General features: G+C 38.4%; 1 protein-coding gene and 1 pseudogene across 12 annotated transcripts in view; both read left to right on the forward strand.

Annotated features, from left to right (window-relative positions):
* Window positions 1-21,369, forward strand: part of ANKS1B (ankyrin repeat and sterile alpha motif domain containing 1B) — a 1,094,885-nt gene that overhangs the window by 23,024 nt on the left and 1,050,492 nt on the right. The gene's annotated exons all lie outside the window — the stretch shown is intronic.
* On the forward strand, window positions 1,568-1,833 carry LOC132020072 (large ribosomal subunit protein eL43-like; annotated as a pseudogene).

Raw genomic sequence — 21,369 nt, forward strand, 5'->3', positions numbered from 1 at the left:
CTTTTCTTTCTTAAAACCTGTTCTTCCTTGACCTTTGTGATTTAATACCAATTCACTGTAGTGGAACAGGGTTGTGCCTTACCCAATGCCATTTTAATTCAGCTGTTGACCAGCCTACCATAAGTATGTGTGTGATGCCCAGCCAGGACCAGAAAGAACTGTCTAAACAAACTGAGCCTGATGTGAATTGTTTAGGATTGCTTAGCCAACTGGTAGAGTCCAGAGCAATTATAAATGGTTCGAAACCACTGAGTTTTAGGATGGTTTGTAATGCATCATTATTGTGGCAATAAACAACTGATGGAGCACACGGAAAAGACCTGAAGGGAGTTATCAAAAAAATAATGCAAGAAAATTTCCTGTACTGTAGGATACATGTCTCTAGACTTTAAAAGCTTCCCAAGTATCCAGCATAATGAATGAGAAAAGACCACAAAGCTGCATAAATCTGAAATTTAAGAACATCATGGATTAAAATAAAATTCTCAAAGTTTTGTAGAGATTATATAGAACAAAAGAAAAGAAAACACAAAAACAAGTCCTATAGAGATGAATGGAAATCAGAATGACATCAAACTTTTAATAGCAGCACTAGATTATAGAAGACACTGTTGCATTGCTTTCAAAATTAGGAGGAAAATCACTTTCAGCTTGTTTTGCTATTTAGACAAACTGTTGATTAGAATAAAGAAATTCTAAGACTCAGAAGGATTCAAGTGTATCTTATGTGTCCTTTCATAAATAGCTTCTGAAAGATGAACTTGTATAAAACAAAGGAAGAATTCAATAAAGAGAAAGTCATAGGATGCAAAAAAACAAAGGATTTGGTGCAGGAGGGCAGAAAATAGGGTTCCTTGAAACTAACTCTTCACTAGGCTTAGAGAGTACCAAGTCCAGATTGCAGAAAGAGAATAGAAGACTCTGGGAAGGATTTGGGAGAATGAAGTGTTTGGTATTTTGAACATTGGAAAAAACTGACTGTTGACAAATGTGTTAGACTTGGAAAAAAACATTGATAGGTAAATGGAAAACAAAGCAAATGAAACAAATGGTAATTATTAACTTCAGAAAGATATTTTTAAAGCATGGAAACAATCACATTGTATTAGCTGGCTCAGGAATAAATATTTATGTAGTCGTAATGGTATAAATACTGATTACTGATTTAAACATACCGAGAGAGAACAGTGTGTGGAGAGGGGAATGGGGAGGAAGGCCGATGGTGTAAGAGAGCAAAATTCTCAATTTCTGTAATAGGAATTAAAATTACAATATTGGAAATTGAGCAATCAGAAAATATCCATATAAGCTTCATATTTAGACCAGAACAAACTACTAAAGAGTCCTCTGAGGTATAGGACTAGAGCAAATGCCATATTTTTCCTGTTAAGGGCTGGAAAGTAAATATTACAGGTTTTATGGGCCATACGGTTTTTGCTGTTGTGGGGTGAAAACAGTCATTGACAATTCATGAATGACTGGACATGGCCATGTTCCAGTAGAACTTTACAAAAACAGATGGCGGGTGCTCTCTGGGTTCTGTCCTAGTTTGTGGAGACATGGCTAAATGTGCCAAGAAGTTGGAATCATCAGTAAATACAGGATTTGTTATGGTGCTTCTGTCAGGAAAATGGTGAAGAAAATTGAAATAAGCCAGCATGCTGAATATTGGTCCTTCTGTGGCGAAACTAAGATGAAAAGATGAGCTGTGGGGATCTGACAATGTGGTTCCTGCATGAGAATGGTAGCTGGTGTGCCTGGGCCCACAACACCACATCTGCTTACACAGTGAAGTCTGCCATCCGGAAACTGAAGGAACTGGAAGACCAATAAAAGCTCCACCCTTTGAAACACTGCTAGCCTATAACTGGGTTAATTTATGTAACTACAACAGCAACAAAAACACCTGATGGTGGAATGGATTTGGGCTGTGGGACATAGTTTGCTCACGTTATGACTAGAGGGCAAAGGTGGTGGGATGGAGATAATTTTCTTTTCCTATTTCAAGGTCACTTTTAGACTTCCCTGCCTCCCCCCTCCATTAACTATAGAATGAATAGAGTAATTTTCCATATTGCCTCTCACATCAGTGTCCAGTTTTATTATTTGTAAAGAGTTTGTATTTTAGATTATCTGAACTACTTACTGTCTCCAAATGTTGACCCAGAGATCTTGCTTCTGTGCCTTATGCTCTTTCCTCTGGAATTGTTTTCTTTACTTTACCTCTTTGCTTTTGAAAATTGTATATATATCTTTCTGAGTTCTACCTGAAATAACTGCTTCTCTAAGAAACTGTTATAGTTTCTTTCTACCCTACTATAAACCCTTGTTCAGGTAGCTGACCAGAGATGTTTTAATCCTTCTTTTGGGAGAGATTGAATTTTGGGGTCAGACAGTTCTGAATTTGAATTTATTATCTACTGTATACTTACTATATGACCTTGAAAAAATGTATTTAACCTGTCTGAACCTTTGCTTTTCTTATTTATAAATACTTCACATGGTTCTTTATAGAGTTAAAGTTGTTTAATACTATTTTCTTCTCTTCACTTCTAACACTTTTGATCAGCCTCACATTATAGTTATTTGTGTACTTTTCCCGAAACCCTTAGTAACCTACACTCAGATTGGGTCTTCATTTTAAATATCCTGAAGCGGTGCTCAGTAAGCATTGATTTGATTGAACTGAAATAAGAAGAAAATGTCTTAGTGTTGATTTGTAGCCAAAGAATTCTGGCTTTATGATAAAATTAGAGAAATTTTATATTCTACTGTTTGCCTGTTCCCTAATCTTTTTTACATGGCTTGTTTTTATTAGTTCAATTCTGTTTTCTCCCACATTGCAAAGGAGGTGCAGTGTTAGAGGGGAATAGAGTGACTTGATTTTTCCTTTGATGGGAACTAAGCCATATGTTTGTATTGAGTCAGCTACTCCAGACTCTGAATTCTCAATCAGATGGTCAGCAGTGTTTAATTGAATTCCCAATATGTGCAAAGCTACACTGGGTGCTGTCACTCTAGGGAGACGTAACCATCTGGAAGAACTTGTTTTTAAGAACCCAGAATATGAGAAATATGTCTCTTTGTATCTAAATTAAAATGATACTAAATTTGGCAAAGTAAATAGCTGGCATAAATGCTGTCTTTTGCCTCGCATTCTCCTCTTTTATCTTTCTTTTAATCTCCAAGAAGAGACATCCTCCTTTTTTGCTATGGCTAGGATGGTGTACTTTTCCCTTGATTTCTTTCCTCCCTAATTATTGATAATTTGTGTAGTACAGGATTCTGATGTTTAAAATCCTCAAGTTCTTTTAGTTTTTGGATCCTTTTCTAACTTTAAATGTGTATATATGATAAGCAGAATCCTAAAATGCCCTCCTAAGATTTCTTGCTGTAATCCCTATGACTATGCATATGCTGGATGTTACTTCCTTGATTATGTTATGTTACATATCAAAAGGAATTTTGAGATATAATTAAGGTTACTAATCAATTGACTTCAAGACAGAGAGATTATCTAGATAGATCTAATATAATCACATGAGCCCTTTAAAAGCAGAATGTTTTTCAACTGGTAGCAGGAAGGGAAGCCAGAGCTTGAAAACATGGAAAAGGATCTGTTACATTGTTGGTGGCTTGAAGACCGAGGAGAATATACACAAGGGTGAGAGAGCAACCTATAGGAATTGAGAACAGCCTATAGGAACAGGAAGGAAATGGCATCTTAGTCTTAAAGCTGCTTGGAGCAGAATTCTGCCAATAGCCTGAATTAGCATGTAAGTGTATCCTCCGTCAGAGCCTCCAGATGAGAGCTCAGCCTGGTCAATGCTTGGATTTTGTCATTGTGAGACCCCATGCAGAGAACCCAGCTAAGCCCAGTTGAGCTTTTAACCTACACAACAGAGATGTTTGTGGCTTATTTGTTACATAGCAATGGAAAACTAAAAAAGTCCAGGTCTTCCCGGTTAAGAAATGAGTTCCATTTCCTGCCTGACTAGTGGTTGGCTTATTTCTTTCTTCTTTTCATTGTTAAATTTATAAATTAAATTATCTAAATTCATTGCCTTAGTCTATATGCAAGTTTATTCTTTTCTTAATTCCCATGCATCTGTTTCTCAAAGGTCCAAAAATGACTTTCTGATGAACTAGCGACTTCTTCCTTACCAAACCCAAGGGCTTCTTCATTTTTATTGTCTTTGGTGTTTTGTATTGTACTTTATTTTCTTTTTTGAAATTGATACTTTTTTTTTTTTAAGATTTTATTTATTTACCTGAGAGAGAGACAGTGAGAGAGAGCATGAACGAGGAGAAGGTCAGAGAGAGAAGCAGACTCCCCATGGAGCTGGGAGTCCGATGCAGGACTCGATCCTGGGACTCCAGGATCATGACCTGAGCCGAAGGCAGTCGTCCAACCAACTGAGCCACCCAGGCGTCCCGAAATTAATACTTTTTGTAATACTACGTGATTCTGGTTTTTACCCTCCTTTCTTCCACCTCTTTTGTTGTCTTCACAAATCTTGCTGACTAGTATCGGAATTGATTTAGGAACTTCTGCAAAGAACCAGCAAAGGCGATTAAAGAAACAAGAATTTTAAGAAAAAAGTCGGTGAAGTCCAAATTAATTTTCCTGATGTCTTTGTTAACGTAAGGCTCTTCCTAAGGAGCCAGATGTGTTCCTTGGCTATTTACCTGTAGACATTGTATAGGTGTTATATCTGTTACCTATCACCATAGTAATGTTTCCTAACAAAGTATGCCCAGATTCCTGTTTGTATGTTATATTAAAAACACAATCATTTATTATCATTCATGGATCTGCTAATTTAGCCTGGGCTCATCAGTCAGCAGAGTGGTTTAGGCTTGGTGGATAGGTGGTTCTGCATCTCACTGCAGTTTGTTAAAATATGGGTTGGCTATACTGATAAGACTTCATGTGTTTCTGGGGTGCCAGGGTGGCTCAGTGGGTTAAAGACTCTGCCTTCAGCTCAGGTCATGATCCCAGGGTCCTGGGATCGAGCCCCACATTGGGCTCTCTGCTCAGCAGGGAGCCTGCTTCCCCCCTCTCTCTCTGTCTGCCTCTCTCCCTGCTCATCATCTCTGTCAAATAAATAAATAAAATCTTAAAAAAAAAAAAAAGACTTCTTGTGTTTCTGTCCTCCTTGGTGGAATGATCCTAGCCATAGCATACTCCTGTCATGCCCATGACAGTGGTGCCAGAGAGCCAGCGGAAACATGTCAGAGCTTTTTAAGGCCTGGCTTTGGGGCTGGCGTACAGTCACCTCTGCCTCATTCTGTTAGAGAAAGTCACATGGCCAAACCACAAACGAGGGGTAGGAGAATATATGCTACTGTGGACTAAATTGTGTCCCCTTATCCCAGCAAATTGCTATGTTGAAGCCCTAATCCCCAGTGTAATGGTATTTGGAGATGGGATCTTTGGGAGATAGTTAAATTTAGATGAGATCTTAAAGGTTTGCTCTCATAATGGGTTTAATGCCCTTATAGGAAGAGGCACCAGAGGGCTGGCTAGCTGGCATAAGCTCTCTTGCACTCCCCCCTCATCCCTTCTGACCCTGCCATGTGAGGACACAGCAAGAAGGTGGCCATTTGCAAGCCAGAAAGAGAGCTCTTACTAGGGCCTGGTACTTTGATTTTGGACTTACAGCCTCCAGAACAGAGAAAATAAATATCTATTATTTAAGCCACCCAGTCTATGGTATTTTGTTATGGTAGCCCAACTTCACCAATATATACTCCATCCCATTAGGGGCAGGAACTGCAAAGTTACATATTTGATAAAGGTCACTGATGTAGGGAAGGATGGGGAACTGTGTCAAAAAATGCCACTTGTCAAAGGCATTGAGTAGAATTTCACATTCTCTTCTTTTACCCACTCAGAGTAATTATCTCTACTCTTTATAATCTATTAAAAAAATTCTGCCTACTCTATAATAATCATGATAGGTTAGGTTATCATGCCATAACAAGCAACCCACAACTATCTTAGTAACTTAACATAGAGTTTATTTTCCTCTTTTGCAAATTACTGTGGTTCTGGGTTCTTCATGATACTTCTCTCCAGGTTTTGGTTTAACATTCTGCAGTGTATTGTCTATGACACCTCCTTGTTAACAGGCAATTACCATGGTAGGCTTGGAGGGCTAGACAGCAGTTATTAAGTGCTTTGGCCCTGAAGTTACATGTTATTATTTCTATGTACCCAGAAATAGAGGAGACCCATGTATTGGTGAACATCAGTTATGATTTATACTCTCACCCCTTCCAGACCTCAGTTTCCTCCTTCAGTGGCAAAGGTGAGTTAGATGACTTTCTTCTCAAATATTCTACAGTAACAGAATGCCAACAGTCTTTGCCTTGCTGCTGTGGTGCTCTAGATCAAGTGCCCACCATCTCCCCAAAGTCACCCTATTTTATGACAAATATCTGTGAGGCATCATTAGCCTTAAATTAGTTCTCTATGATCATCTACTATTTCAACTTCAGTCCAAATTGTTACCTCACTCTTCTGTAAGTCATGACCTTTGCTTTAATCTCATACTGTTTTTATCCTTGTCCATTCTGCTGTTAGCCACACTGGCCATTTTTCCCCCTCACATATGTCAAACTTTTTCTTTCCTCGGGGCCTTTGCATTTGCTATTTGCTTTGGCATGTTCTTCCTCATTCTGGGTCTGTCTCATTATTCTCTTCTCAGGTTGAAGAATGTTATCACCTCAGAATGGCTTTACTGCTTTATTTAGATTAACCCCACCCCCTACCCCCCATTACCACAGCATATCATGTTCATGTCACTTAGTGCTATCAGAAATAATTTTGTATATTTATTTATATTTATTTTCTGTTTTTCCAAATTAGAATTTAAGCCCTCTGAAGGTAGGGACTTTGCCTGTCTTTATTGCTGTATCCCTAGTGCTTAAAACAGTTATTTGGCACATAATAATCCCTCAATTAAATTTGCTGCTGAATTAATACTGGCTTCTCAGCACTTGGTCTCATGACTCCCTTTATCTGGCCTGAAAGCCGTGTGTCTTGTTTTGACTTGACTACCCATTTCTCCATATCACAAGTGATGTTCATTTCATTCCTACATGTTGTTTATACACAAATGAAATAAACTGTGGTCCCTATAGCAGTGGGAACAACATCACATTGTATCTTGGGTATCTTATAGGGGACATGTACCCAGTGTCACAGGAACCCTGGGGAGGCAGCATCTGAGAGCCAATGACGAGTGGGAAGGGGGCCTACAGGGACTTACCAAGACTTTATTAAGTCTTATCTTGAAGGAAGACAAATCAGCCAGGCTGACAGAAAAAGATGGAAATTCTGAACTGAGCCATAGGAATAGATTTGTAGAAATGATATTCCCAGGGCTAAGAATTTCCTTATTAAGATAGTTGTGGTTGAAGTCCTAGGTACCATTCTCTTGATTCTGGAGCATAGAGATGAAGTGAAGTCTGATGCTTCTGAGAGGGGGAGCACCCTGCTCCTCCCAGACTGGGGATTCAGGGATCAGTGAAGAGAAAACCAGCTTGGGAGGAATGGGTGAAAGTTCAAGAAAGTACTACCACAGAAGGGGCATTCTTAGGTTGAAAGTTAAGAACTATGGACAGCTAATTGTATGACTGCTGCACAACAGAGAAGGGGTGGAATGAATCTTAGTGTGGCATTCTTCCATTTCCTCTGGAAGGACGATTTCTTGTTCTCTAGTATATATTCTCCAGTTTCAAGTTCATGATGGACACTCAATAAGTATATATTGAATGAATAAATCGAATATTTTATGTATCTTTGTCTTTGTACCAGCTTCTTTCTTTTTCTCTTATTTACTGTTCTAAAAATGTTGCTTTTATTTTTTGCCCCCATCCTAAAAAAATTATTCTCCTTCTACCATTCCCATCAAACTCCTGTCCCATCCTCCCCCCCCCCCCATTGTTAGACTTCTACCATTTTCTTTTTCTTCGTGGTCAGATGTCAGGAGAGTAGTTTGCTATAGCTATCTCAATCGCCTCATTATTCATTGATACCTCAACTTCTTGGAAACAGAATTTTTCTTTATCACTCTGACACTCTCTCAAATGTCACGAGTACCTTTCTTTTGTTCTCACATCCAGTGGCCTCATTTTCAGTCCTAATCTTCCATGATTTCTTTGCTACAACTAGTACTGTTGATAGTGCATGCCTCTGGAAACACTTTCTCTTATCTTGATGATCCTTCTGCCTCTCTGATTGCTCTCTTTTATCTTGGCTTGATTTACTGATCATTTTTCTTCTTTTCTTTCCTCTTTCCTCTTTTTTTTCCTCTTTTTTCCCCTCTCTTTCTTCTTTTCTTCTTTCCTCTGCCTTCCCTGCTTCTCTAAATGTGGATAGAATCCAAGGTTCTGCATACAATATCCTTTCTTATCTTTTCCAGCTCTCAATGTCAGCTCTCATCTTTATGCTGTATGTGTCCCAAATTGTAAGACTTCACCTCTCTGTTCTCTTTCCAGACTTCTGTTTCTAACTGCCAGCTGAACCTTTTCGCTTGAATATTCTACACAAAGCCAATATGTTAAAAACTTCCATATCCTCTGCCCTCCTCACCTTCTTCTGCTCTATTCTCTGATGATAATAATCCTCTTGGTCATCTAGATTAAAAATTTAGAGTCTTTGACTTTTCTTCATTCATCATATTTTCAATCAATTTTCCCTACTGAGACAACTCAGGGAAACCATCAGCTCTTTGAGATAGAGGACTGTGACTTCTTTTTATTTCCTGTTTCCAGCTCCTGGCATGAGTGTCTGGTAGATACAAAGTAGGTGCTCAAAAGATGTTGGTTAAATGGACTACTGTTTGCCCTATTGATTTTTCCGTGTAATATCCCTGTGGTTATTATAGTTTTACTTTATATTCCCACTGCTTTTGAGTTTTTTTTTTTTTTTTTTTTTGAGATTTTATTTATTTATTCGAGAGAGTGGGAGAGAGAAAGCATAAAGAGGGGGGAGGGGAGAGAAGCAGAAGCAGGCTCCTTGCTGAGCAGGGGAGCCTTGACAGCGGTCTCTATCCCAGGACCCTGAGATCATGACCTGAGCCCAAGGCAGATGCTTTACTGACTGAGCCACCCAGGGGCCACTTCTCTTGTTTTAGTTTTGAGTCCTTGTTATCTTTGATCTGGACTCCTGTAATGATCCCGTGATTGCTTTTATTGTCTCTTTTTTTGTGATCTACTGTATGTATTGCTTTTAGATACACTTTCTAAAGCACAGACTCTGTTACGTCACTGTACTGCTTAAAAACTTAGTGAGTCCTTATTAACAACAAAATAAAGTAAAAATTCCTCAGTTTGATTTTCAAGGTCTTCTGTGATTTGGCCCTAAATACTTGTTTGATCTTCATATCCCTTTCTTTCTTTATTTTCTCAGCAAATTATTATTTTCCTGCCTCTGTTATTCATTTCTTTAACAAATATTTTCTGAACGTTAACCATGTACTAGATGCTCTGGTAGGTACTGGAAAGACAATTGAAAAAGTGAGAGTCTCAGCCCTTTTAGAACTTGAAGTCTAGTTGGGGAGAGAGACATCAAGTAAGTAATTACACATAAAAATATTTCATTGCAGTTATGAGGGCAAATGCTACTACGGCTTTTTTTTTTTTTTTTAAATGAATCTAGCCATAATGTTATATATTCTGTGCTAATTTTCAAAACCTAACTCAAATAAATGCCCTTTCCTTGGGGATGCCTTTCCTTACGTCAGCTGGAAGTCATTCTCCAACTTCTGGTTCCACTTATCTGTACCTTTTCATGACTTGCCTCACTTTTTGCTTTGGATTATGTGTGAATATTCTTTCTCTTACAAATTATTTGAATAATGTGGAATGTGAAAGACTTTTAAGTCACTCTTGACTATCTCAGTATATTTTTTGCAGTAAGTTGGATGAATTAAATAAATTGTATTGTGGATCAGTTTCAAGGTTTTTTTTTAAGAATCACTTTTTTTATTTTAAGGAATTATTAAACTTGGGGCAATTACTTGGGGCAAATTTAGTAGTTAGAAAATTTAGATTAAGCTTGCTAGTAATTATAGCTTTGGGGTAATTAGAGAATTTAAACGAATTATTATTTTTTAATTTTTATTTTTTAAAAAGATTTTTATTTATTTATTTATTTGACAGACAGAGATCACAAAGTAGACAGAGAGGGAGGCAGAGAGAGAAGGAAGGGAAGCAGGCTCCCTGCTGAGCAGAGAGCCTGATATGGGGCTCCATCCCAGGACGTGGGATCATGACCTGAGCTGAAGGCAGAGACTTCAACTCACTGAGCCACCCAGGTGCCCCTTAAATGAATTATTTTTTTAAAATTTACTACATTATGTCATTTACTCTCCAAATCAAATTGATCTGAAAATCTTTTTTAATGTAGATTGCCGGAGTGTTGGGAGGACAGAAGACTACTATTTAAATATCAAATACAAAAAGAAAATATGAGTAGAGTAGTCCTGAGACAAAGTTCTTGAGTTCATTTGGCCAAATTTGTCTGCTAGTTTTTTCCCTCTGTATTCTGATAACCCAAATCTAACTTTAGTTTCTATATGGTATCCTGCTCATTTTATCATATGGAAGCAGGGAGAGTTCATTCATTTATTTAGTGATATTAATAATAATGGTACTAATAATCCAGTATGCTATAAATTGTTATATTTGTAACGTTTATGCAATTCTGACTACATATACTGTGTCTTCTCTTTTCATTTGATTCTTGTAATAGAAGCTATCAGACAGTGGGAAGCATTGTTATGACTATGCCAAAGGACATTAGTTTCTACATGGAACTGACTCCTATAAGGCTGGAACCTACAACTTTGATCTCATTAGCATTATGTGATTACTGTTCATCTAAACTAATTATGTAGATGGGCCAAATATAGTTCACATCTTCATTCTTTTATAGAACTCCAAATTATTTAAGTGTTAAGTCTCAGATAATTAAAGGATAATTATATATATATATATATATATATGAATATGCATAAAATATATATACACATGGGGCACCTGGGTGACTCAGTGGGTTAAGCCTCTGCCATCAGCTCAGGTCATGATCTAGGAGGTCCTGGGATCAAGCCCACATTGGGCTCTCTGCTTAGCGGGGAGACTGCTCCCCCCGCCCCGTCTGCCTCTCTGCCTACTTGTGATCTCTGTTTATCAAATAAATAAGTGAAATCTTTAAAAAAATATATATACACATATGTATATTCATATGTGTATTTATATATGTACATGTATAAATATATACATATTTAAAGAGTTTATTTATTTATTTATTTGAGAGAATGAAAATGGGAACATGAGCATGGGGAGGGAGGCAAAGGGAGAGGGAGAAGCAGGCTCCCTGCTCAGGACTCAATCCCAGGACCCTGAGAACATGACCTGAGCTGAAGGCAATGGCTTAACCGACTGAGCCACCCAGATGCCTCCCCAAAATATTATTCTTAAAGGCCTGTTTTATTTCAGCTTCATTTAAGTAGTTTGGATATTGTGTACACAAGTTGAAGTTGGCACTAAAGCAGTCATTAATTTATTGCTGATCCCTGCATACCTGCATTTCAGCTGTCCTGGTATTTAATATCACCAAAGGGCAAAGGAGGTCTATTGGGAATTTTTTCTTGCTGTTTTATGTAGGTCATGGCTCTTTTGCTGTATGTACTATTCTGTGCCTTATGGGTGGTAAGCTGGTTTACAGGATATTTAAACAACTTTTTAAAAAGATTTTATTTCTTTATTTGAGAGAGAGAGAACAGGGGAAGGAGCGAGGGGGAAGAGAGGATCTCAAGCAGCCTCTGCACTGAGTGTGGAGCCCAACACTGGGCTTTTGTCAACACTTGCTATTGTAAGCCTTTTGAATTTTACTTATTTTGGTGGGTGTGTTGTGGTATTTCACTGTGTTTTACTTTGCATTTCCCTGCTGAATAATGGTGTTGAGCACTTTTTCATGTGCTTATTGGCCATTTGGATACCATCTTTCATAAAGTACCTGTTATTTCTGATTCAGTTATTTATTGTTACTTAAGCCAAAAACAATTTATTATTTTCTACAATTATATGGGTTGACCTGGAAGTTCCTCTCCTGGTTTTGTCTGGGCTCTCTCATGCAGTTGCTTACAACTGGAGGGGAGGTCTCTTGGGCTGGAAATCCCAATGTGGCCTTACTCACTTGTCTGTCTGTTGTTGTTGGCTGTGGCAAGGGCACCTTGGTTTTTTTTTCCCTATGACTTCTCTTACTCTGGTAAGTAGTAGAGTTTCCTTACATGGCTGGGTTGTCTTCCAAGAGGGTAAAAATGGATGCTGCAAGATCTTTTAAGATCTCGCCTTAGAAGTTAAATAATATTGCTTCCACCACATTATTTTGATCAGTGTGACTAACCCAGATTCAAGGGATCGGTAAATGGACTCCAACTCTTGTTTGGAAGAGCAGCTATGCCATATTAAAGGGGCATAGATACCAGAATAGGAATAATTTGTAGCTATATTTAGCCACTTTCCTACAAATTTTTTTGATTATTTTTTATTGGATTATATTATTGATTTTTAGGAGCACTTTATATCTACCCCTCTGTAGTTTGGCTTTCTTTTTTCTTTTCTATTTTTTTTCTTTTCTTTTTAATAACACAGGGCTTGAACTCATGACACTGAGGTCAAGACCTGAGCTGAGATCCAGAGTTGGATGCTCAACTGACTGAACCACCCAGGTGTTCCAGTTTTCTGTTTCTAAATGGGTCTCTTGATGTATAGGAGTTTTAAATTTCAATAAAATCCAATCTACCACTATTTTCTTTCATGGTAGTATTTTAGTGTCTAGTTGTGCTAGAGCTTTAGTAATTCATTTAAAATAATAGTGCTTCTAGTACAAGGAAAAGAATATTATTATCAGTAAAGCCATTTACTCTCTTTCTTTCACTTATTTATTCATTTAACAAAGCATTGTAGGCTATTCATCAGGAAGTTAAGTACTTTTGAAATGTGTATTTAAAGGAAAGTTGAGAATTTCTTAGTTTCATGACCATTGATGAAAGTTAGTATGTTGGAGCAGTTTTTTTAGTTGATTATCTCATTCTGAGAGGTCTACTTGGTTTAAACAGTAGCTCTCAAAACAAATTTTAATCTGAGATATTTTCAAATTCTTTTGAACAGTCATAGAATTAGACTAATAAACAAAATCCTATGCCTGTGGGAGCCAGGCATTAGCTATTCTCCTTTAAATTTTAATATTTAATTCTTTAAAAATAAACTTTCCTGTTCCGATTCTGTGCCAGTTATCTCACGAAAATTAACTCCTTCAGAGAGTTCCTCCCTTTCCTATTCTCATACAGCATATTCTTTGTAACTACTTGTATTACTACCTTATTCTATTCTGTTTTGTTTGCTGTTAGGGTTATTTCTACTTTTTTTTTACCCTATGATATTGTTATTCATTTAATACTTAGCAAAACTGTATGAATGCTTAATTAACATGTGCACTGGGTATTGGCATCACATTGGTCAATAAGATAGATGTGATTCCTACCTGTGGAGGATGTAGAGTCTACTGAGAGATTAATGTAGGTAAATATGTAGCATAGCAAGTACTGTTAACAGGAAAAGTAAAGAATGTTATAGGAATGCTTCGGAGGAGCCCCTACCCTATAGTGGGAGTTAAAAGGAATAGTTTTTAGAGGAAGTGACATTTCGGCTAAGGCCACTCACTAGTTGACAACAAGCTAAATGGACTGGATCATGAAGGACTATGTAAATTATATAAAAGGAACTTGATTTTATTCTAGGAATAACGAGAAACCACTGAAAGAGAGTGACATCATCATTATTGTTTTGCTTACTACTGTTGTATAAATACTATGTAAAACGAAGAAGATTAAAATGACTATTTTATGTTGCTCCTGTTTTTTATAGGTCAGTAATCTGTTACTGGGTAATAGTCTGTTTGCTGGGCATTCCTCATTTAAGGCTCTGTCACTCGCAGATGTCAGCTGGGGCTAAAAGCCGTAAAGATTCAAGTGGGATGGGTATCTGATCTGACTCACTCACATAGCTGGTAGTTGATACTGGCTGTTGGTGGGCCATCAGCTTTGTCTCTAATCAGAGTCCCTACATGTGGCCTCTCCAGCATGGTGTTTTTGCAGGTAATCAGACTTTTTACATGGTGACAGGCTTTGCTCAGAGCAAGTGCCTCAAGAGAATCCAGCAAAAGCTTTGTGGGCTTTTCTGACCAAGACTTGGAGGTTGTAATTATTTCATTTCTACTGCATTTTATTTTTAAAAGCTTGTCACTAAAACTGGGATGGATTGAAGGTGGGAGTAGACAAGGACCACACCTCTTGACGGGAGAGGAGGTTAAAAAAAGAAGACTTCAGAAGATGCAGACATCTTTTAAAACCACCAGTTTTTCCTCTGGTCACAAATTATTTATAATTCTCTCAAATGCAAAATTCATTTCCTCTCAAGTCCTCTTACACCTTATTATTATTTTTTTAAGATTTTTATTTATTTGTCAGAGAGAGAGTGCACAAGCATGGGGAGTAGCAGGTGGAGGGAGAAGTAGACTCCCCGCTGAGCAAGGAGTCCAATGCAGGATTCCATCCCAGGACCTTGGGATCATGACCTGAATTGAGAGCAGCTGCTTAACATACTGAGCCACCCAGTTGCACCTTAAAGACTCTTCCACTGAAAGACTTGTTTGTTCTGGCATGAGCTCAGCTTCCCGTTATCTGGTCAACTCTATGCGCACATGAGGCTCCTAATGTGCAGTTCCTCAGATATGGTTTCCCTTGATATGAAAACTTGTGAACCAAAAAGATGTTTTCTGCTCCCCACATAGCCACTGTACAGTAGTGATTCAGGGATAGGATAACCACAATAGACATCCCATTCTAAAATGGGAGAAATGAGAACTACATAGCAGTCATGAGACAATTACAGTTTTGAAATCCCCTGGGCAGATTTTGCCAGTTTCTTGATTAAGTTCCAGTACTGCTCATTAGAAATTGTTTTCCATTGCCCTTGGTTTTGCCATTTGGGTTCTTGATTCTTTCTTCTGAATCATTCTTTCTTTTCCTTAAGAAATGATGTATGTCTGCATTTGGGTAGCTTTCTTGGCCTGCTTCTTACCTCTACAAGTTTGGGTGTCCAAACACTTCTTTTCTTATTGTACTTATTCCATTTATTTAAGTTGGGAATACTTTTGTTAATACGGTTACCTTGAACGTTTTTTGCTCTTTTGGTGGATTTTATTGGGGTTTACTCCATTTAAAAAGTCCATTATAAAAGTCATAACCATAAAGGTCTTCAAGCCAGGCCCATCTTTATCTTGAGTTACCTGTGAGGCTGCTGAGGGACCTGTCCATTGCTACATGTTTTAGATTTTTGTTACATCACTACTTATACTAAAGTTTTGTTCTGGTTGGTGTTGCTGTATACCCCAAACTTAATTGTTTAAAGTAACTTTTTGTTTTGCTCACAATTTTGCGGTCAGGTAGTTGCAGTCAGATGTTGGCTGTGGTCATCTGTATGGTTGTGGTCATCTGAAGGCTTAGCTGGATTAGTTGACAAAGATGGTTTATTCAAATGGCTGGGTGGATGCTGAGCTAAATAGTGCTTATATATGTTCTCTCCAGTGTTGCAATGTCAGAGCACCTAGATTTCTTACCTGGCCCCAGAATGAGTGTCTCAAGAGACTCAGACAGAAGCTGTATGACTTTTTCTGACCTAGCCTCAGAAACCATACAGTACCGCTTCTGCTGCATTCTCATGGTTACAAGCAACTTACTAAGGCTGACCTAGATTCAAGGGAAGGGTACATAGATCCTACCTCTCAGTGGGAGGAATTTCAACGAACATGCAGGCGGGTTTTAAAACACATTAACTCCACAGTTACCATAATCATAGCATACATTTATTGAGTGATTATAATGTATCAGGTATTTTGATAAGTACTTTACATGAATTCCCTTATTTACTTTTTACCACAAATTTTTGATTTTTTCTTTTACTATTTTATAGATAAAGAAATAGAATTTGAAGAGGTTAAATATCTTGCCCAGGGCCACACAGCTAATAAACGATAGGATCTAGAATCATACTAAGTTCTCTGTGACCCAAGAGTCCATAGGCTTAATGATTACTAAATTGGGAGCTTACTATAAGTAGAACAGAGTTGTGTGTTAGGTAGCTCATTTCTGGAAGCAGGGAGACTAGTAAGGAAGCTATTGCTACCATCAGGTTGTTCTTTTATCTGTTTTTACACAAGGTAAGCAGCAGAAGGAGTGGAAAAAAGTAGGAGAGGGAAGGGTATGCATTATTAAATATTGGAAGGAAAAATATATTTTTATTTTTTTCTAAAGATTTTATTTATTTATTCAACACACAGAGAGAGATCACAAGTAGGCAGAAAGGCAGGCACAGAGAGGGGAGAGCAGGCTCCCTGCTGAGCAGAGAGCCCGATGCGGGACTTGATCTCAGGACCCTGAGATCATGACCTGAGCTGAAGGTGGAGGCTTAACCCACTCACTGAGCCACCCAGGTGCCCTGGAAAAATATATTTTTAGTCAGATAAAATTTTTGTGGGTATAATGATTTTTAATAACTATCTGTCATTGGTTAAAATTACTGACCGTCTTTACCCCTCTTAATTTCTCATCTACCATAATGTCTTAGTTTGTTCATTCAGGGAATCCCACAGATCCCTAGGTCTGCTGTATAGCTAGTATATGATTTTGGCAATTTAAAGGAATAAAAATTGTTTGGTTTTCTTCTCTTTTCTACCAAAGGGAGATTTTCAGCAATTTATTAGACTTGAGAAAAAAAAAATTGAGGTATAGGGTCCCCTGAGAGTTCCTGTCTGGAGTTGAGAAATTATGGCTTGTGGTCCAAATCTAGCCTATAGCTTGCCTTTTGTAAATAAAGTTTTACCGGAACACAGCCATACTCTTTCATTTACACATTCTCTAAGACTCTTTTCATGCCATGATGTTGGATAGCTCTAGCTGAGACTATGTGGTCCCATGAAGCCTAAAATAGTTACTATCTGGCACTTTATAGAAAAAGTTTGTAGACCCCTGTTCTATATAACACAGAACCTATTTAGGTCATTTTGTTGAATATGTGAGATGCTTAGTGCAGGTCAGGGCACAGGTGGGAGACAGAATGGCCACACATGTTGTTGTATAAATTAGTAGCAGAGATCAGCGATTAAATAATTTATTGGTGGATGTCACAGATCTCAAAAAGTAGAGGTTTAGAGGCTTCTGGAAAGGATTCCAAGAAATATGGTAGAACCAACATTTTAGACTGAGGCTAGTTACTCCACTTCCTTTGTGCTGTTGGCTGAATTTTTGTGAGTTTGGTTTACTAGGTTATTACTTTTAACTAGAAATAGCAAGTAAAAGACCTATATGTGACTTTTGCCCCTCACTAAGGCGAGGGTAGCTGTCCATATTTAATCTTTATTTACTCTATTTTAAATCTTTTCTTTTAGAAAGCCTTAGAAATATTTTTGTTTTGGTTTGTTTCAGGCCTCCCATGCTGGGCTTTAACATTCTTACATTTAGTACTTCATTGTATCTAGGAGATATATTCCTTTACATTATTGTGCATTTATTCTCAGACCTATTTAGGACATTGTTGTTTAAGCCATGGGGCTGACCTAGATGTTGGCAACTAGGGCATTCAGGGAGAGATATCTTGAGGCACAGTGGGAGTGTGCAGATCAAGTTAGGCTTTACACACTCATCTCTGGTTCTGCCCTCAAGCTTTACTTAGAGTAAATGTATATTCTTTCCAATTATTTTTCTTTTATTTCCTGAAATTTGGAATTGGAATTATGCATTTACTAATGTTATAGGAATGGTTTTCATAGACAACCAAGCATATTTTACCTACCTAAAGTGTCAGTGAAAGTACCTCTTAACTGTTAATGATTTGCAAAAAGCCTTTGTGTGTGTATAATTAAAAGAGATTAAATAACTCTTTTAAATATGCACTAAAAGTCAGTTTGTTAGCTGCCATTTAGAAATAGGGTTTTGATTCACTATTGCTATACACAGAAAAATGAAATGATATAATGTAGTGAATCTCCTTTTGCAAAGGGGAAAACTACATTACTCTAAGCATACATTTTGTCACACATTTTTGTTTTACAAGTAACCAATAGACTTTACTCTTTAAAAAGTTAATTAAGTACAATGAGAGTTGAGTACTTTCCCAGTTCTCACTGCTGGATAATAAAAAAATAAATCCTGTTAATTGTTTTTACTTACATTTATTATCCATATAAAATTGTACTAATATATCACTTTGACTCTTTGTGAAAATATTTGTACTGCAGTGAGCCCATAGTGATAGGAATTCTGAAAAAGTGATGGTAGGAACCTTCAGATGGTAGTAGGCTTACCCTCTGGCTCATTTATAGTGAGTGCATGTCCCAAATAGGGCTTCCCTGCATTTAAGAAAAGGGGGTTTAGGGGGATAGAAGCGAGATGGTGGAGGAGTAGCAGACTGAAATGACATCAGGTCCCAGGAGTTCAAGATAGTTATCAAGCCATTCCGAACACCTACAAACTCAACAGGAGATAGAAAAGAAGAAGAGCAGCAATTCTAGGAGCAGAAAATCGACCACTTTCTGAAAGGTAGGATGTGCGGAGAAGTGAATCCAAAACCACAGGAAGATAGACTGTGGTGGGGAGGGGCCAGCTCCTGGCAAGCAGTAGGGCAATGGAAGACAAAATGAGAACCTTTAGAAGTCTGCTCCATGGAGGGACATCGCTCCAGAGGATAAGCGGGGATGGAGCCCCCATGAGTCCAGTGTGGTCTCAGGTCCCGTGGGGTCACAGAAAGATTGGGGCTCCCAGAGTGTGGCAGAGCTCCCAGGTATCGGTTGGGGAAGCCAACTACAAAGATAGAGCAAAGGAGTGAGCTTTCAGATCAGGGTTACCTTAAACCATGATCCAAGGCACAGTTGGGACCCCACAAGTGGCAGATCCAGAGAGTGCCCCTCCTCCCTCCTCCAGGAGGAGTGGCGCAGGAGTGCGCAAGAGGAATCTGCTGGGTTTGGAGATTCCAAACAGGGCCGTGCGCCAGAGATAGAAATGCTGAGTCACAGGCTGGGTGACCACAGAACGCAGCCAGAAACCAGGGAGACAGGAGTGGTTGACTGTTTTTCTCTGAGGCTGTACTGAGGAGTGGGGCGCCGAGCTATTGGCTCCTCTGGGCCGGAGATTGGGAGGCTGCCATTTTCATTCCTGTCCTCCAGAGCTCTACGGAAAGCGTTCAGGCAACAAAAACTACCAACAGTGAACCTGATCAGATTACTTAGCCTGGTCCCTGGCAGGGGTGGTGCAATTCCGTGTGGGACAAAGACATTTGATACTTACTGCAGCAGGCCCTTCCTCCAGAAGATCAGCAAGAACATCCAGCCAAGACCAAACTCACTGATCAATGAGAACAGCAGAACTCCAGAGCTAGGGGAAAGCAATGAATAGAAGTCATGGCTTTTTAAATTTTTATTTATTTATTTTTAAAAATTTAATTTATTTATTTGACAGAGAGAGATCACAAGTAGGCAGAAAGGCAGGCAGAGAGAGAGGAGGAAGCAGGCTCCCTGCTGAGCAGAAAGCCCCGTGTGGACTCTGGGATCCCAGGACCCTGGGATCATGACCTGAGCCAAGGGCAGAGGCTTTAATCCACTGAGCCACCCAGGTGCCCCTTTTGGCAGAATTTTTATGACTGCTTCAATCTCCTTACTGGTTATGGGTCTATTCAGGTTTTCTGTTTCTTCCTGGTTCAGTTTTGGTAGTTTATCCGTCTCTAGGAATGCATCCATTTCTTCCAGATTGTCGAATTTGCTGGCGTATAGTTGCTCATAGTATGTCTTACAGTTGTTTCATTTCTTTGGTGTTGGTTGTAATCTCTCCTCTGTCATTCATGATTTTATTTATTTGGGTCCTTTCTCTTTTCTTTTTGATAAGTCTGGCCAGGGGTTTATCAATCTATATAATTCTTTCAAAGAAGCAGCTCCTAGTTTTGTTGATCTGTTCTACTGTTCTTTTGGTTTCTATTTCATTGATTTCTGCTCTGATCTTTATGATTTCTCTTCTCCTGCTGGGTTTAGGCTTTCTTTGCTGTTCTTTCTCCAGCTCCTTTAGATGTAGGGTTAGGTGGTATATTTGAGACCTTTCTTGTTTCTTGAGAAAGTCTTGGATCACTGTATACTTTCCTCTCAGGACTGCCTTTGCTGTGTCCCACGGATTTTGAACAGTTGTGTTTTCATTTTCATTTGTTTCCATGAATTTTTTTTACAATTCTTATTTAATTTCCTGGTTGACCCAGTCATTCGTTAGCAGAATACTCTTTAGCCTCTGTGTGTTTGAGTTCTTTCCAACTTTCCTCTTGTGATTGAGTTCTAGCTTCAGAGCATTGTGATCTGGAAATATGCAGGGAATGATCCCAATCTTTTGGTACTGGTTGAGGCCTGATTTGTGACCCAGGATGTGATTACTTGACATTCTTAATTCTTAATTAGCTAAACTTCACCTTGCTCCTGTGGTCCATGTGTATAAGTGAAGTCAAATGAAAATTGTCTAAGTGTATATTGACATTCTGGTACTACATGGGACTTTTGTAATGCAGCACTTCCTTTCCATACCATTATAGTCACAGCAATTCATTATTATTTTTTCAGCTCAGACTAGGGTGTGTTAATTGAAGTTAGGGAGAACAGAAAGAAGGGAAGATAGGGCATTACCCATGCATAGTATCTACTTATTATCACCCACTACTTCTGTGAACTATTTTAGATGTCATACTGGTAATATAGTTGTTTTGAAAAGTCTGCTTTCAGTTTTAATTCCAATTCAACAAATTTTGCGTACCTAAAATATATCCATTACTTCCTAGAAATTAAGTATACAAAGGTGAATCCAACATGGTACTGTCCTAAAGTAGTATGCACTTCACGAAATACCACAGAGGAAATAAATGCATCAATAGAATAAAAGATAAGGGAAGTAAATGAGTATTTCACTTTAGTAAGAGATCCAACTTAGTAGTCCTGGATTATTAGTGATTGTTAGAATTACTAGGAGAGCATTTTAATAGGAAGCCCAGATTCCACCGTGGATCAACTATTTCAGAGTTTTCACACATGGGGCCTTTGACTCTATGTCTACAAAGCTCCTTTATGGTCCCTCATACTCATGAGATTTGAATACAGAGTTGTAATGGATCCTAAGTGTAGCAGCTAAGTGTGTGAAGTGGAGGTTGGCATTCAAGTAGGACATTAGGTGGTGGTCCATATGCTAAGGATTGCTGAATCCATTTTTAGGG

The sequence above is a fragment of the Mustela nigripes genome, chromosome 6 (assembly GCF_022355385.1).
Source record: "Mustela nigripes isolate SB6536 chromosome 6, MUSNIG.SB6536, whole genome shotgun sequence".
Taxonomy (NCBI): domain Eukaryota; kingdom Metazoa; phylum Chordata; class Mammalia; order Carnivora; family Mustelidae; genus Mustela; species Mustela nigripes.